The sequence below is a fragment of the Grammomys surdaster genome, unplaced genomic scaffold, assembly GCF_004785775.1.
Source record: "Grammomys surdaster isolate TR1022 unplaced genomic scaffold, NIH_TR_1.0 189, whole genome shotgun sequence".
In the NCBI taxonomy this organism is placed as follows: Eukaryota; Metazoa; Chordata; class Mammalia; order Rodentia; family Muridae; genus Grammomys; species Grammomys surdaster.
Genome location: NW_021604634.1, coordinates 2154055 through 2171711, shown reverse-complemented (window position 1 = coordinate 2171711; position 17657 = coordinate 2154055). Strand labels below are relative to the sequence as shown.

Here is a 17657-nt window from a genome sequence, read left to right as displayed (position 1 = left end):
GGTTATAAACACAGAAAGGCAGGATGTGAGGAAGGGAATGACACTGGAGTGTGGGTGATCAGGGGGAATACAGATATCATCAGAACCGGGTATCAGCTGGATGAAGATTCAGGGGACAAGTCACTATGACTCTGCCTATGACTCGATTGTCCTTATCTAAGTTGGTATTGTCTGCCCAGGCTACCTATTTACAATGTCTATGACTACTCAGGCTTGTAAATTTCCACAAAAGCTGCCTGTAGCTTATAGCCATCTGTTTCAATGTTTTTCCACTGAGACCCAAGACTTGGTGTTAGCATGCATGTATGACAGGCCTATTGCTGATTTTAGGCCTATGGCTGATTTTAGGCCTTCAGTGTGTAAGCAGGGCTGCCTCTGACATCTCCTCCCTTCTCTAAGTATAGAAGGGCTGTGGCAATTCTAACCTTGTGAAGGCGGGGATAGAGGCCTGACCTCCAGTATTTGAAGGGGACCTTGTAATGAAGATGAGGTTGTTACTTTATCCAATGGAATTTATAAATACCATTTTTGACACTTTGGGAAAACTTCATCCTGTCATTAAAAAATGTCAGCATTTGCAACATTTCACATCTCCCAACAAGACACAGAGGTCCAAGCTCTCTGCATCCTCTGAGAGCTTGCTGTTCTGTGCTTCTCTCCTCACAGCCATTCTAATAACCGTAAGAGAATGCCTGTGGTTTGGATTGTGTTTCCACAATAGTGCATGACATTGAGCAGATGTTTATCAATGTGTGCTCCTTCCTGTAGAACCATTTATTCAAGTCCTTTGCCCATTCTATTTGGGGGGACTCAAAGCATTTCCACTAAAGGCAAGGACAAGAACAGGGTCCGTGTTCTACACTCTTATTTAGCTCTTGAAGTCTTAGGTACCACAATACAAGAGAAGCAAACAAGAGAATACAAACAGGAAAGGAAGAGGTCTAAGTTTCTCTGTTTGTAGATGACAGGAATCTATTCATAGGAGACCCTGAGGACCTTATCAGAAAACTCTTGAAAGTTTTATTTATTTATTCACTTGTTAAAGTGGCATGTAACAAAACTAATTAATGCACAAAAGTCAATAGCCTTCCTAAGTGTTCATGACAGTCATGATGAAAAGGACCCCAGGGAAGGAATCCCACTTACAACATCAGTAGCAGTGGCAGTAGTAGCAGCAGCAGCAGCAGCAGCAGTAGTAATACAAAACTAACTATGAATGTAAAAGACCTCTACAATGAAGAATTTAAAACACTGAAGAAAGAAATCAAGGAAAACTGGAAGGTAGAGAGGATCCCACTCAACCTGTGCTAATGGATCAGAGAAGTCAATATTGTGAAAAGGACACCAAAAACAATTTAGACTCAGTGCAACTGCCAGCAAAATTCCAGTGGCAGTCTCTACAGAAACAGAAAGGTCACCTTGCTCTCGGTGGGGACACATAGCAGGATATTTATTCTGCTACATTGTATTTGCAGTGGAGCTCCGTAATTAGGCAGTAGGAGAGGAGGTGGATCTGGGAGAAGAAGAGAGGAAAGGGAGGGGAGAAAACCAGGAAGGGGAGGGGAAAGAGAGAAGAAGGGGAGGAGAAGGAGGAGTCTATCAACTATGGAGAACCACGGATGAGTAGAAAGCTGTCCTGGGTAGTAACTTCTATCAAAAGGTTAGATATTGGGTAACAACTCTAGTTGTGTGGGCATCTTTTTGATTGAACATTTCTAAATATATAAACCCTTTAGATAATCATTAAGGTTTAAGAGTCTCATTTCTACCAGGGAATGAGGCAGAGCCATCCTCCACACTGGCATCTCGTGGGTGCCAGGGCCTGTGCATCTAGCTAGCCAGAGCCCTGGTCAGAGCTGAGGAGCAGAGCGGGAACATGGCAGCTGCCTAGGAACAAACTGGATCAGGCACTGTTTTCTAAATAGCACTCCTACAGGTACGCACCTAAGGTCTTTGCTCACTTTGAAACTGGAGTTCAGTTTTTATCACTGAGTTACTGAGCTTTTCACATATTCCAGATGTGGACCCTTTGTGAGAGTAGATTCTTGTTTTCCAGGTTTGGACCCTCTCTCAGAGTAAATTCATATATTCCAGATATGTACTCTTCTTGAGTGTAAATTTGCAAATCCCTCACTGTGTTTTGATGGCTTCGATAGATCTTCAAGACTTTTTATGTTGGATGTAATCATGTTGTTCAGGTCACATTTTTTGCCTGTGCCTTTGGTGTCACATAATAAACAAACAACCAAAAACAGAGAAACAAAATAAATAAAGGTCAAACTCAAGTCTTGAGGCTTCCTATAAGATTTATAGCCTCAGGTCTTATATTTTACTATATATTTGACTTTTATATCTGATGTAAGTTAAGGGTCTAATTTCATTCCCCCCATGTGATTATACAATTTCCCCAACTACTCTTTTTTGAGAAAAGATGATTGTTTTTTCGATGTGTGCTCTTAGTGTTCTTATTAGAAATCTTTTGGCCATATACACCATAGTCTATTTCTGGGCTCATAGCTTATTTCATTTTTGAGCACAGCATGGCTTCCTCTCTGTACTTGTTTGCTTTCTATTACTGCAATAAAACAGCATGGCCAAAGTCAACTTCAGGATCAAAGTAACTATTTCAATTGGACTTTGTATCACTAATCACAGTCCTTCATGGAGGGAAGTCAGGATAGGAACTCAAGCAGGGCAGGAACCCAAGCAGAGCAGGAACCAGGAGGCAGTAAGTGAAGTAGCAACCACGGAGGGGTGCTGCTAACTGACTTGCATCTTATGACTTGGTCAGTTTGCTTTCTTATATAACTTGAGCTCACTTGCCTAGGAGTGGTACCATCCATAGTGGGCTGGGCTCTCCAATGTCAATCATCAATCAAGAAAATGCCCCACAGTCTTACCTATGGACCAGCCTGATGAAGACATTTTCTCAGTTAAGGTTCTCTCCTTTCAAATGCTGTAGTTTGAACCAAGATGGGAAAACAACAACAAAAACAAACGAATGAACAAAAAACCCAAAGCACTATCTAGCATACTATCTATGTCTTCTTTGGTTATTTCAGCAATGTTTCGTAGTTTTATGTATATAAATTGATCATTATTGTGAAAAATTTATTCAAATTATTCTATTATGTGGCAAGAGGAAATGTTTTCTTAATCTCTGTCTTCTTTTTAAAAGAATTATTTATTTTATATATGTGAGTACACTGTAGCTGTCTTCAGACACACTAGAAGAGGGCTTCCGATTCCTTTACAGACAATTGTGAGCCACCATGTGGTTGCTGGGAATTGAACTCAGGGCCTCTGGAAGAGCAGGCAGTGCTTTTAACCTCTGAGCTGTCTCTCCAGCCCCATTTTCTTAATTTCTATGTGAGTTACCCACTGTTATTGCACAAAAATGACACTACATTTTGTGTGTTAGTTTTATATCCTGTCTGCTGAAGTTATTCAGTAATCTCTACAATATGTATGTGTGTGTGTGTGTGTGTGTGTATGTGAAGATGTGTGTGTGCTCAAACAGCTTCATGTGTGTGTGTGTGTATGTGGTATTTACAACATTGTATAATCTGAGAGCATGTGTCATATTACTTTTCCCTGCCCAGTTTGTGTGCCTTTATTTTCTTGCTTAGTTAGTTACTCTGGCTAAAACTTGTATTTCTATGTTAACAAAAAACGGCAAGAATGAACACTCTTCATTAATTTGTAATATGAAAGCCATTTACTGTGGAGCCTAGTGTTCCCCATGACTTTGTATCTACGGCAGTGTTGCTTCCTTTTACTCCCCGTTTAAGGGGTTATCATCCAAGAGTGCTGAGATGCTTCTGCTGGATCAGTGGAGATGACTGTGAGGCTTTTCCTCTTTACTCTGTTCATTTGCTTTGTTACCAGATAACTATTTTCACTACTTTGAGTTTCACACGTAATTGTGGATGCCATGTAATCTTCCCATATACTGATGTTTTAGTCTTCATACAGTGAGCAGCCTAGATGACTTCCCATCCTAGAATTGGTATCATTCCTTGCAAGTCAGCTGGCTTTCTCTCTCATATCTACCCTGTTTCATTCAAATTAAACATTCTAAAGTGGCCTTCCTCGAATGAAAATAAAATTGCACAACTCCCAAAACATGAAGTGGACATATGTGTGTCTCTGATGCAATAGCTTCATCGAGAACAACGCTTCATTTCATCTTTGATGACTTCTTGTTTCTTGGAGAGATGTCTGTCCTCTCTCCTGAATAGATAGATTTCACAAGGTAATTTCAAACAGTCTCCCACCTGTGAGCCCAGAGAGCATGCTGCACTCCTTCCCCTGGGCTACCTTATTTTTGGTGAAGCACAGAGATGAATGGGCACAGAGGGACTCAGAGAGAGCAGCTGGACACAATGCTGGACTGTCCAATAAGCCTTTTCTAAGGACCATGACCTTTAGAACCCAGCCAAGAATAAATCATGAACATGTTGTGATTTTACATGAGCCTCTTGGGAAGATGACAAAGGTCGTGGTGCTGGAACACAATAGAGAAAGCTGCTAACAGCAACTGGAATGCTGTAGTCTGAATATTCCCTGAAGCATTTCCCTTCCTTTTGTTTTCTTCTTCAGGCTGACCTGAGTCCTTGACTTTCAACCATGGTGCCCCTGGTTTCCTTTCTGTCTCCAGCGTCGGTCCACCAAGCGGCAGAAGCATTTGCATTAAGAACTGAGGTCACCAAAGGCAAAAGTGGGTATCTATTCTGAGTTTCAGACTTCTCTCGTAAACAGACCCAAATGCCCACACCACCTGAGAGCTATGAACTTTTTAACAGTAGCAAAATTCAAGGCACGCCTGTGAATTAAAAGCATGACCAGTTTCAACACTCATTTCCCACCTGTAAAGGTACTTTTAAAATGTTTCATTAGAACAGTGTAGTCAAGAGTGCTTCATAAGAATTCTGGGGTTGAAGTATAACAGAGCTTTTGTTTGATTTTGATATAAAGCTAGGATCAATAAACACCTAAAGAAACAATAAATAATTCTGAAATGACCAGAGTGTTTTGAAACCAATATAATATACCTGGACTGAACTGGGGCTGATATGCTTTGTGCTTCACTCTCAGTAAACATGTTTGGGAGAAAACTATCTTCCTTTTCATTTTCTGTCATCAGAAAGTGGCTCCCAGGTTTAGTGTATTTACCTTCATCTGATGTGGAAAGAACATGCGTATTGATTTCTGCTCTGGTCTCCCACCAGCTCAAGGTGCAGCACGGATTTCCTGTTCACACTTTCTTGGCACATTCTGTGAGTGGACCACTTAGTGACCCAAGATGCAGCATGGGTTTCCTGTTTGTTCTCGATACATGTAGTGGTTGGACCTTTCATCAGCCCAGGACTCAGCATGAATTTTCTGTCCACTCTTTCTTGGCACACCAGTGGCTAGACCTCCAATCAGTTCTCTCTGCTTCCTGTTATGCTCAGTACACCCAGCGTTTGGCCCACTGGTCAGATCAGATACAGAGAATGTATTTCCTGTTCTCCCCCTTTTGGTACATCGGTGGGTGGAGCTCCCAGCAGCACAGGGCTCAGTAGCAATCTCCTGTTCTCTTTCCCCTAGAACACCAAGTGGGTGGATCTTGATCCAGCTCTAGACGGAGGTCTTCCTCGTGCAGCAGGTAGGATGACACACTACCTCTTACCACCAGTTTGTTTGGGCTATGAGGACTCTGGATTCTTTTGAATAAGAACAGAAGCTGCCATGTTTGCTTGGAAAGAAAGCTCCAGAACGTGCAATGTGAAGCATAAAGGGCCAGCTGATCACAAAGGGCCTCATTTCTACACCATGGCTTCTATAGTCAGATAGAAATTGGTTTGGGGATTCACTCGGCCACTTATTCTGTGTATCATTTGAAAACGGTTAACATGTTATATTTTCCAGAGTGCTTCTCTATACAATGAGACTTGTGACACTGTGCATGTCAGGCCAGTCTTAGAACCACCAATAGTGTGTACAAGCCACTGTGTTAGGAGCCGCGTCCGCCATCGGAAGATGGCGCCGGTTTCCTGCTTCCTGGTTCTTCTTGCGAGCCTTGCTTGAATGTGTGCCTGCGCAAGGCGCGAAAACCAGTATGCTAATTTGGCGACATCATAAGAGCCAATGAGTGTGCGGCACATCTCCTAAAGCGCTATATAAGCCACTAGCTTTAGGGGCTTGGGGTCCCTCGCCTCACTACCATCTAAGAGAGCTGTAACACTAAAAGAGCTGTAATAAAAATGCTGCCAGAAGAATCCTGAAGCGTGGCGTTCTCCTTTTCGGCGAGGCGGCGCCCTGCACCACTGGCCATGCAAAGTGCTTTCTTCTTATAGTACAGTTTGATATTTCAGTCAAAGCATGCAGGCTTCTCCCTGTATCCCTCAAGGGGAAGATATAAAGAAGCAATTTTCTTTGTTGGGGAATGTAAAGATTGTCCAGCTTTATGTATAGATACAGGAGGATTCTTAGTTATATTTGAATTTCTGAGCAGCAATGCATATTTCAGTGATTCCTGCTATTTTGGGGACACACACACACACACACATACACACACACTATTTTAATACTAAAAGTTTATTAGTTGCATGCCTAAAATTGGAACTTCACAGGGTGTTCTGTGCCTTCTAGGGCCACCCCAGGAGTTGGTTGTATTTAACAAATGGTCTCTTTCCTTCTTGTGGACTATTCTAAGGTCTCTTGTTCTCCTCAACTGTATCAAGCTGTTTCACAAGAGGTTATCTTGTAGCAACAGCTATTTAGATTGGTATCCTGGGTGCAAAATGCCCCTCATTATCTGATGTTTCCTGGCTGGTTTGTAAGGGGGGACATCAGCACTTCTGAGGCACAGCCTCGCCTTGCACATTCTTATAACTCATCCTGCGGCTGAAGGGGAGGGAACAGGGCAAGTGCCCAGCACATCACATGCTAGCCACTGTCCTGCTTTTATTTTATCATGTGCATGCTGTTCACTTCTGAGGATATCATTTGAGAGTGTCTATCGGTGGGTGTCAATTTACAGCCGCAGTTGGTCTGGCGGTAGCAGTAATGCGGGTGCGTGCCCAAGCTTGATGTTAGCCGTGCGTATTGTGGGAGTGTCAATTGTGTTCTAGGCGTTAAGTGAAAAGCTCTCCATTTTTGGGACAAGAGAATTCACGAGAGCATAGCAGGGAATCTCAGAGAACAGGATTGTCTTTCCCTGGGAAGGGAATTCTTCTAGCTGTAAGGAATTGGATAGGAAAAAGCTTTACAGAGAAGTAAAACCCTGCAGGAACACGCGCACCCTGTGTCAGTTCCTGGCATGGTCACACTGCCATGCACTCAAGAAGGTAAAGAGACATTTTGATTAAAACTAGAGCTGTTTGTTGGTTAATCCTAGTGTCGTCCTCAGGCATCCTACAACTCCCGATCCCTCAGTCAACAAACCTCTCAGAAACCACTAGCTGGATTCAGCTCAAGAGCCCTGTGCAAAATGCAATTGGATTTGTTTCAATGAGTTTTCCACCTATGCTTTTCGGGACAGTGTGAGATATTTTGATGCTTGTAACCGTTACTCTCTAAATCAGGTTGAATAAATCTATGTCTGCAAATAGTTACTGTCTCTTTATGGAGAAAGTGTCCACCATCCTCCTAGCTTTTAAAGAATGTTAACTACATTAGTGATATCGAGAACTCCCTTTGTGTGTGTCTGTGTGGGTGGTGTGACCGTGCTGCATGCTTGAGGGGTGTATGTGTGTGCACGCGCACGCGCGCACACGTGTGTGTGTGTGTGTGTGTGTGTGTGTCTCTCTCTCTCTCTCTGTGTGTGTGTGTATACAGGTGTGGATGAAGGTGTACATACGATTGGAGGCTAGCGGAGGATAAGTATCTGGCTCCATAACGCTTTTGTTTTTTGACATAGGGTTCCTACAACAGGGTGGTGGTCAACAAGCTCTTGCAATCCTGCCTCCACCCTCCATGGTAGTGAAGTAGCTTTCTCATGGGTGCTGGAACCTGAACTCAGGCCTTGTCTTTATGCAGTAAATGCTCTTATCACTGCGCCATATCTCCAGACCCAAGACCTCTCAACTAAACATGACTAAAAATATCGAGAGACTGTGCGTCACAGCACCACAAGGACAGATCTGCACCCTTGCTGATCAGGGTGTTTTGTGCTGGTGTCTGTCTTCAGCTGCTCCCTGTTCCCAGCCTCTTGCATGAGGCAGAAGCCAGAAACCACAGACATACAAGCAGGAAAATGAATGGCTTTGGATCAGAAAATGCCAGTTTCCAATATGAAGATGTTTCAGGGATGCCTTAGTCTATTCATTTTGCTCACATACTTTACACGAATACAGTATATTTATGACAACGATACATCCCTAGGGAAGCCGAAGGGGTTTTATAACTGCAAACAGCTTAACAAATCAAAGGGGCACAAAATAATTCTGTCAGTTCCGTCGGTAGGTAGCATTAGTTTTATAGAGGGGTAGGATTTCGTGTGACTTGGAAAAGTGACGGTGTAGAACCTTCTGGCAAGGTACTATTTATTTCTAGTCTCCTGCTTTTATTTAATGAACGGAAGAACAATAACATTTCCTGAAGGATTGTATCTCCTTCCTGTCTGGCGTATCTAGTGTGGGCTGCTGTGTGAGAGGCACCTTATTCAGAAAACTCACACACAGCTCCGAGCAGAAGCGAGCCTCCTGGGTGGAGCTGTCCTTCATAGCTGAGGCCCCAGGCTTTTCCTGACCAGGAGCAGATGCTGATGCTCTAAGCTTTGGGTATTGGAGACTGTTACTCTATTCTGCCTTGCCAGCACACAGACAGCTGTTTGGAATGCCTATCTGTGGTTCGTGATCAAGAATCAATTCAAAGATACTTGACTTTGAACTTCCCATGACATTTTATCTGTCTCAAGATATTGTTTAGATTTTTTTTCATTCATTAGTACAATATAAAAATCCCTTTATTGGTTCTTCAAATTTGTAAAAATCAAGTAGCTGTCTGAATTTTGCCCTCAGGTTAGGGTTTACCAATTTTAGATCTAGAGTCAAAAGAAACAAAACATCACACCAATAGGAAATGCCACAAGTCCTCATAGGGACTAAACCAGAAGCCAAGAGACCATGCCTACCAGTGAAGGAAAGGCAGACACCTCAAGAATAAGGAGGCAGAGGCAGGAACTTCAAAGATCGGCATTTACTGTTCAAACAGCTGAGCTCATAGGCAGAGGATGACCTCAGACACAGAACTTATGTCGTGAAGATGACCTGTGTCACCTGTAAAGACAGTGTGGCAGAGGAGAGTAAAGAAAGGTGCAGAGACCCAGGTGGGCAGTGGAGGGAGAACAGGCACAGAACCTGCTTTCATTCTATTGCTGTGACAAAACCCCATGAGCAAGGCAACTTACAGAAGAAAGCATTTGCCTTGGCTTGTAGTTTCAGAGGCTTAGAGTCCATGTCAGTGGAGGGAAGAGCAGCCAAGAACGCATATCTTGTTACACAAGTGGGAAGCGGGGAAAAAGCATTGGGAATGGCACGAATCTTTTGAAACCAAAGTGGCACACCACTTCTAATAAGACCACACATCCTAACTTTCCTGAACAGTTCCACCGATGGGAGACTGGGTATTCAAATTATGAGCTTGTGGAAGCCATTCTCACCTAAACCACAGTACCAGACCTCATGACATGCCCTCATCATCACTCTGGTTTCAGCTGTAGACACACTGTGTGCATCTTTCCAAATACACATGTTGCCTAGAGTTACCAGGGAGAAAAGGATGAGAGTGTGTGTGAGGAGCAGTGTGGAAAAGGAGATCGGTCTTTTCTGGCCTTGGGTGTTTTCAACAACCCAGCAGAAGAAAACACAGAGGTGGGGAAGATCCAGGGAAACTAATACTAAATGCTCATTCAGCTGCATGGTGGTGGCTGGTGGCTATGTCTTCTACAGCTCGTGAACAAAACACGGGGACAAAATAACGGATCTGATGCAGAAGAAAAAGCCCGCTTGTGTTCACGATTTATTTGTTTTCAGTGTATAATATTGAAGATACTTGAAAAGGCTCATGGGGAAGCGTTCTCCTATGAACAGTTTTTAAATTTGCAAAGCATTTACTCTTTGTTCGGTCAGAAAGTACTGTGGCCTGTTTGTTCCCCAGGGCTTTTTCTGATAGGCTGGGGCCTATCAGAGCCCCAGCCCTTGGATCTGTGGCTCTTTGACTGGGACGCTGTTTTAATCTATCTGTCTTTAGACAGCAGACCTCAGCATTGTTCTTGACTTGGATGTCAGGAAATTGGTACTGAGAACCTAAGCATTCTTCCTGAGATGTAGTTTCAGAGGTGATCTGAAATTCCAGAGAGATAAGTCCTTTCCTGCAGAGATTTCACGTCGATTTAAGTTTCAGTCAGAAGAAAAAAAATACAAATACATTTATTTGGCTAAATAGTATTTCTGGAACAGGAAAGTGGCTGGAGCAATAAAGAATGGGTGTTAAATGTGCATGAAAGAGCACACACACACATACACACACACATACACACACATATACACATGCACACATACACACATGCACACACACACATACACACACATACACATACATACACACATGCACACACATGCACACACATGCACACATACACAGACATACACACATACATACATACACACACATACACACATACATATACATACATACACATACATACATACACACACATACACAGACATACACACATATATAACATACATACACACACATACACACATACACACACACACACACATACAGAGAGAGAGAGAGAGAGGGAGAGAGAAACTCGACGTGTACAACCTTTTATTGAAGCTGATTTTCTACTTTCTGTGTTATACCCTTGCTCTATGCTATCGCTGGGTATAAAGGACATCTTTTTTTTTTAAAGCGTATTTTGAGTTAATCACCAGGTTCCCCTTGGCCCATTAGGAAGCATGCTCTGAACTTGCGTTCAGTCTCATGTGAGCCACCTGTGGAGTAGGACTCTGGCACACAGGAGCAATAGCAGCCAAAGGGCCTGGTGGCATTGCTGCAGACTTTTATTTGCTTACCTCATCTTGAGGACAACTATCATTTTACTCATGATCTCCATTCGTGGTATTGCTCATGCCCGTTGTTGGCAGGTGATGAAAGGCAGACTAGCGAAGCATTCTGGAAAGGCTCGGAAGACAGAAGCTGTTAGCTTGAAATGGTGAGTCACACCTCTCCTGCGGTATTCCCATGTGGTCCTCACTGTGGGGAGGGGTAGAAGGGAAACCACGAGGAACATTCTGGCAGCGAACGGAAGAATGGGGTGTGTGGGAAAGGCCCTGGTGACAGAGTTGGTGTGTCCTGTGGTTCACAGCAGCTGTCCACCCGGCACTAATTTTTCAAGGCCTTGTGGAAGAACCTACGTTCCTGGAGACATTCAACCTTGAACTATCTCTACTCCCTCCACATGCCCCTCAAATAAATACACTTATATTGTCTATGTTCATTAAGCACGTTGACTTTTAGATGGAAAGAACTTCATTTAATGTGCTTTAAATGGGAACACAGAAACTGCTTTGAAAATATCAGTTTCTTGATGTTCCCTTCAAAAACGCCATGTTGGCTTTCTTAGGTGTCTCCCTTCTTGTCCCTATGGAAAACAACAAGTGTGAGCTTGGCTCACAGTCATGGCTAACATGGCGTCCACTCTGCCTGTGAGTGAGCCAGCAAATAGCATTTCTCCTTGGTTCCTATGATCAAGTTCTTACTTGAATCTGTGCCCCGACTTCCCTTAATGATGGGCTGTGTCCTGGAAGTGTTAGTTGAAATAAACGCTCTCCTCCTCCAAGTTGCTTTTTGTCAGAGAATTTTATCACAGCAACCCATTCACACCAGGACCGCTGTAGACCTCTACCAGACTCTGCACGCTGAAGCCACCAATGTTCCACAATCTTACACTAGGATTAAGCCTTTGCCACATCATTCATTAACAATAACATCGATATATAGGTCTCTCGTTCTATAGTGTCGGAGACTCTGGACACAGCTTAACTTTCTATGGAGCAACTTCCCTGCCTCTATTTGGGAGTCGCTTGGTCTGTGGCTTTGGCATTTGTGGGTGGTTGATCCTAGGGGTGAGTGGCCTCAGGCTAACCCAGGAGGGTGAGAGAAACCTAGCCTGGCTGTAGCCGAGGTCTCTCCTGAGCCCAGCTTGTGAGTTCTGGAGCATGATTGACAGCAGTGTTACTGCAGGGGGAGTAGCAGGGCTCTGCTCTGCTTCCCTGAGATAGTCATGCTTGACTGAGGACCTCCAGCTCGGAGGAGGGAAGCCACCCTAGGCATCTAGAGGGAGGTGGTTCATGATGGCTAAGAGTGACTCTTCAGGGGACAGGACAATTTTAGTCACTGGCTGAGAAATACAAATGGCTTAGTTTAGACCACCCAGTACTGGACTAAATAAAACTATCTACTCACAGCAACACCCTAACCTTCATGCTCAGCCTTATGATTACCTCACTGGAAAATGGTCCATAGGGACCGTTCAAACAGTCCCACCTGGAGTCACACCAAAGATCCTCAGAGCAAATGCTGTCATCCTGCAGTGACTCTGCTGTTTTACAGCCTCATGTGGCAGAAGCCCACTCCCCACTCCCTCTCCCTTGTTCTCTCAACTCCCCTCAGCAGCTTTTCCATGATGGACTTTGCAAGTATACTCTGAGGCCTAAGGAGGGTGTTAACATCAATAATTGTCATTGCGACTGGTGCCCCCATCACTACAGAATCTTCTCAAGCTCTGGTGAAGGTTAGCAAGGAGGGTAGAATTAGAACGGCTCCACAGGTCTCTCTACATGTTTGCACCGTGTTTTATCCCTCTCCTGAGGTGGGGCCACTGTGCTTTCTGTGGACTCTGAAAGAGGTCATGGACTTCTCCTATACTGAGGATGGGCACACTGTCTAACAAAGGTGGCGGAGGGCCATTGCTTGGTAACATCATGTTAACTGAGACTGTTTGGGCAAGCTTGAGCTGGTGTTCCTCCTTGTGGATGACACAGGGCTCTCTGAAGGAAGGCTTCCTGTGGCCGAGAGCACTGGCGGTCATACATACAATCACCTTATTCATACAATCATACCTTATATATTACTTCACTGTCAACTGTTATAAGGTGTCCTAATTTGCTTCTCTGATACTGTGATAAAATAGTGGCCAAAAACAACCTGGAGATGAAAGGGTCTATTCAATCCTCTCAGTTACAGTGCATCATTGAGGGAAGCCAGACCAGGGGCTCAAGGAAGGAGATTGAAAAGAAACCATGGGGAGATACTGCTCACTGGCTTGCTCTACTACTTATGTAGCCCAGGCCCACCTGCCTAGGTATCACTCACAGTGGGTGCTCCTCAAACACCCATTAGCAAACAAGCAAATGACCCACAGACATGCCTACAGGCCAATCTGATGGAGGCAATTCTTTAACCCAAAATCCTTCATGCTAGGTGTGGGTGTTAAGTTGACAATCGAAGTTAGCCATTGCGTGGCAACTCCTTACTTTTGCATTTTGCTCTCTACTCTGCAGCGAGACTGGTCCGTTAAGAAAACAGAATGTTCAGTACCACTGAATTGTACAATCTTATTAGGTTTCATAATATTTATCCTCAAATATTCTCCTAGATTTATCCTGTGCATTGTATGCGTGTACATATACTTTGATGCACACACACAACATGATACATGACACAGTAACCCTGGTGTGCATGATTTAAATCACTCTGGGGCATCACTTGTAAGCACATGAGGGGAATATTGTAAGGCCATGAATGAGCACCTGAAATGTTATGGACCATTAAAATGGGTTATAATAGCTTGCACAGAGTCCTGAATTTGGAGCATTTCTGTATACACGAGTCAGCCTGTGGCTTCACTGTGTTTCATCAGTCAGTCATGTGTACCTTTTGCTTGTTTAAATTTTTGCTTTATTTTTAATTATGTCTATGCGTATCTCTATGTGGGTATGTGCATATGAGTATAGTGACTGAGGTGGCTCAGTCTAAGAGGGTGATGGATCTCCTGGAGGGACAGGGGATTGTGAGCCACTGGCATAGGTGTTGGGAACTGAACTCTGGTCTTTTGCAAGAGAAGCAAGTGATCTTAACTGCTGAGCCAACTCTCCAGCACCGGCTCTTCGTGTTTTTGTGAAAGATGCTCCAGCTGCTAAGGAGTGAAGTTTACCATGGCCTCCTTTAAACATTCAGACCTCATTGGTGAGATAAAAAAAACGTGTGCAAGCGAGTTGCATCCCTGGGTGTTTTCAGCATGCACACACAAGAGAAGGCTTGGAAATCAACACCTGTGGCCTTGACCTGCTTGGCTTCCCTGGTTTTAGGCAAAGGTGATCAAAGCTGGAGTAATCTTGATCATCTCCCAATGCCTTCAGTGAGTGGTTTCTGTATCAGAGCTATTGGTCAGGTGGGTGTCTCAGAACCCTCAACCCTGGATCCCCTCACAGTACTGCATGTCGTCAGTTGGCTGAGGCCACCACTCAGGTTTGTCATGAGATGTGATGCTTAATGTGTCAATACAGGAAAGACTGAGGAGTAGCTGACAAGGAAGACCATCTGGGAAGCCCTTCGCCTTGGTACAAAGGTCTCATCACACATGAAACAGTATCTGTTGCCATTGCCAGGAGATACGCGTAAGCAACTATAAGCTCATTGTGATAATTGTTCCTTGACAGAAAAGAAAGCCAAATAAGCAGTGTCAGGGGAATTTTGCTTGTGAAATTTGAAAAAGAAATGGGTTGTTCATGGCACACAGGACAAATCATCACGGATTTAGCACACACCTTAAGGTTGCACTAAGTTACCATCATGCACCTCTGAGCACCGAGGTCTAGCTGTGAGTCCTGGGACAGAGGAAGCCTGGAGAAGAATCCAGTTATTGAAGGTTTGGGAGACTTTGCTACCTAGAGGTAAGAAAGAATTGGATTGATTGATTAATTGATTACTATTGGTTGTCTTTGGCTGGACACTGCCTCCAGTTTTCAACCATGGCATCTTCTTTCTTATGTTTTCTAAGGATTCCACTATTGCTCTAGGTATGCGATTCGGATTTTGTCTTTGATATTGGGCTTCTTCTCAAGGGGATGACAATATGCATGCATGTGTGAGTGCTCGTGATGGTTGGGAGCCTCCCTCTTCCTCCTGGATGGACTTGCCTAAGTTTTCACTTGTTTTTCTTTTATACAGCTGTGGTTTGGTATCTCATAAAAAGTGTCTTCCATCTCTTGAATTGAGCTCAGCCTTTCTGTATGAGGCAGAAAGAGCTCAAGAACGTCAGGTCCCACCAAAAAGGCAGCATATACCAGCTGATATGAGGCCTCCAACGTATGTACAGCACAGGACTGCCCGGTCTGTGATCAATCAGAGATGATGTACCTAACCCTCAAAAGACTGGAGGCCCCAGGGAGTTTAGAAGTCAGGCAGGGTGGGGGTTGGGGAGTGGGAACAGCCTCACGGAGACAGGGTTGGAGGTATGGGATGTGGAACAGTCAGAGGGTAGACTGGCAGGGGAAATAAAATTGAGAGTGTAAATAAATAAATAGATAAATAAATAAATAAATAAAATAAGCCCAAAACAAAAGAATGTCAGATTCCTCAAGTCCCTAGTCCCAAGGTTTCTCATTTGCTTGTAATCTTTTGTTGTTGTTGTTTGGTTGTTTTATTGTTTTCTTTTGTTTCGATTGTATTTCATAGCACCATGGCTTCACCAGGGTCAGGAGAATACCCAGTGGAAGCCTTTAGCATTCTTTAGCCTTAGTGCTCTGGAGCTGGACCTGGACCTGAGCTCTCCTCAGCATCTTCCCCCCTCCCCAACAGCTCCCACCCTCCCAACCCTGCCTCCATGCTGGGGTCTGCTCTCCTTATCACCCCCTCCACCACCTCCAGGCTGGGGTCTGCTCCCCTCAGTGTCCCCCGCCCCTGCCTCCATGCTGGGGTCTGCTCCCCTCAGCATCACCCCAACCCCCACCTCCATGCTGGAGTCTCCTCACCCCAGAACCCCGCCCCCTCTGCCCATGTTGGGGTCTGTTCCTCATGGTCTCTAAGGCAGCCTTCACTGCAGCCGCTCTTGCTGGCCGTCCTTCCTCCCATGTTCTTACTTCATAAACTCGGTCCTGATAAACCAATGTCTCCTCGTGTTGTTGAAGATGGCTTTGGTGTTTGTGTTCCTTGTTTTCCACTGTGAATTGAAACGTTATAGGTTTTCTCTTACCCCTCTCATCTGAAAGCAGTTATCCCTCCCACCTTCACGGTATGGAGGGAACCTGATGTTGGGAGGGGGTTGGTAATTTCAAAGAGTCCCTGACTGTCAGTTTGGAGCATTTTGTGGTGGTGGGGGTGGGTGTCAGGATTTCTTGTGAGGCCACCATTCTCAAGGCTGAAGAAGAATCTGTAAGGCTCTGAGTGTGAAGGAAGTTCACCAAGCAGGGAAGTGAGAGGACCTGACTCTGGTAAAAGCCCTCTCTATGCTACAGCCTGTCGCCTTCCATAACCAGCTGCAATGAAGCTCAGTGGACTGCTGTGTGGAAATCAACCATACAAATGCTCAGTGCCTCTTTACTGTGTGCTAAGTGATGTCCTAACTGGGCGTGCAGACTGACACTTCTGTGCTCCTACAGTGGGGAACATAGTCGCCCTGCAGTGACAACTCTGGTTCTGATGACAGCATCCTGTCTTGCTTTTCTGACACCCCAGATCCAGAATCCAGGGCTTCTCACCCTTCTCCATGCTGCCAAGGAATCTTCTCTAAGAATAAAAACCAACTCCAAGGTGAGTACAAACATTCAGTGTCCTCACTGACAGAAGCGCTTCTCACTCCTCAGGAAACAGCTCCAAAGATGAAATCTGGTTCTGAGCTGCAGCGCCTTGACTTCCTGTAAGGCTGGAGGTCACCTTCACCTTGCATATGTGGTACCAGGCCTGTGCTGGATCCTAGCCAGTGAGTGGCCCATGTTGCAACTCTAGAGAAGGAGATAATGGGATGTATTTCCTGTTTCTAGTGGTCCTGGTGGATGAGTAAGGTTAAGGGTCAGAGACTGTGGCATATGTTCATTTACCCATGATCTTAGCAGTGACAAGCCAAGGCATGATTGTGTAGTAGGAGGAATGGTAGAGGGATAGAAATGCCTGTCCTAAGAAAATTGACAGATGGCTTTTCAGACTGTGTCCACACTTGTGCCTGGGAGCCAGATGGGCACTAGTGTAAACCTCATCTGAGTTCCATAGACATTGGCTCCTGAACCATCGGCTCCTTGCTGTAGCTGAGTAACAACTGTGGGGGAGTTGTCCGGTTTGAGCATGCTCAGCCAATGATCCTCAGAGGATGATGATCTTTGGACATGCTTGAGGTTCAGATTTTGATCCCTCTGCATTAAAATGAATTAATCATGCATACCAGACCCCTAGAAACACTGTTTGTATTCTTGTTCCCCTTGCCTCAATGAACCGAGCTAGTAATCACCATCAGGGGGCTGCTAGTGGGACATTTTTAAAATTGCTATGTGCGATGACTTTATCAGGAGCTGTGATTTCTGCTCAGGAGAGATCCACTTAACATTAAATTTTATGAGTATATGCAATTACATGCCTGAGAAACATACAAAGCACTGTTACAA

The 17657-nt window shown here is 44.4% G+C and overlaps 1 long non-coding RNA gene across 4 annotated transcripts; it reads left to right on the top strand.

The window, feature by feature from the left end:
- The first annotated feature begins 1609 nt into the window (after window positions 1–1609).
- On the top strand, window positions 1610–16165 carry LOC114622523. Of its 4 annotated transcripts, XR_003711621.1 has the most exons (10): window positions 1610–1660; window positions 4603–4720; window positions 5232–5279; window positions 5593–5650; window positions 11145–11212; window positions 14568–14678; window positions 14801–14954; window positions 15062–15080; window positions 15232–15369; window positions 15739–16165. It is a non-coding gene; the product is annotated as an uncharacterized LOC114622523 (long non-coding RNA). The 4 variants fall into 4 exon arrangements; XR_003711620.1 differs by having other exon boundaries at window positions 5232–5650; XR_003711623.1 differs by lacking the exon at window positions 1610–1660 and adding an exon at window positions 1786–1936 and having other exon boundaries at window positions 5232–5650.
- Window positions 16166–17657: the final 1492 nt, after the last annotated feature.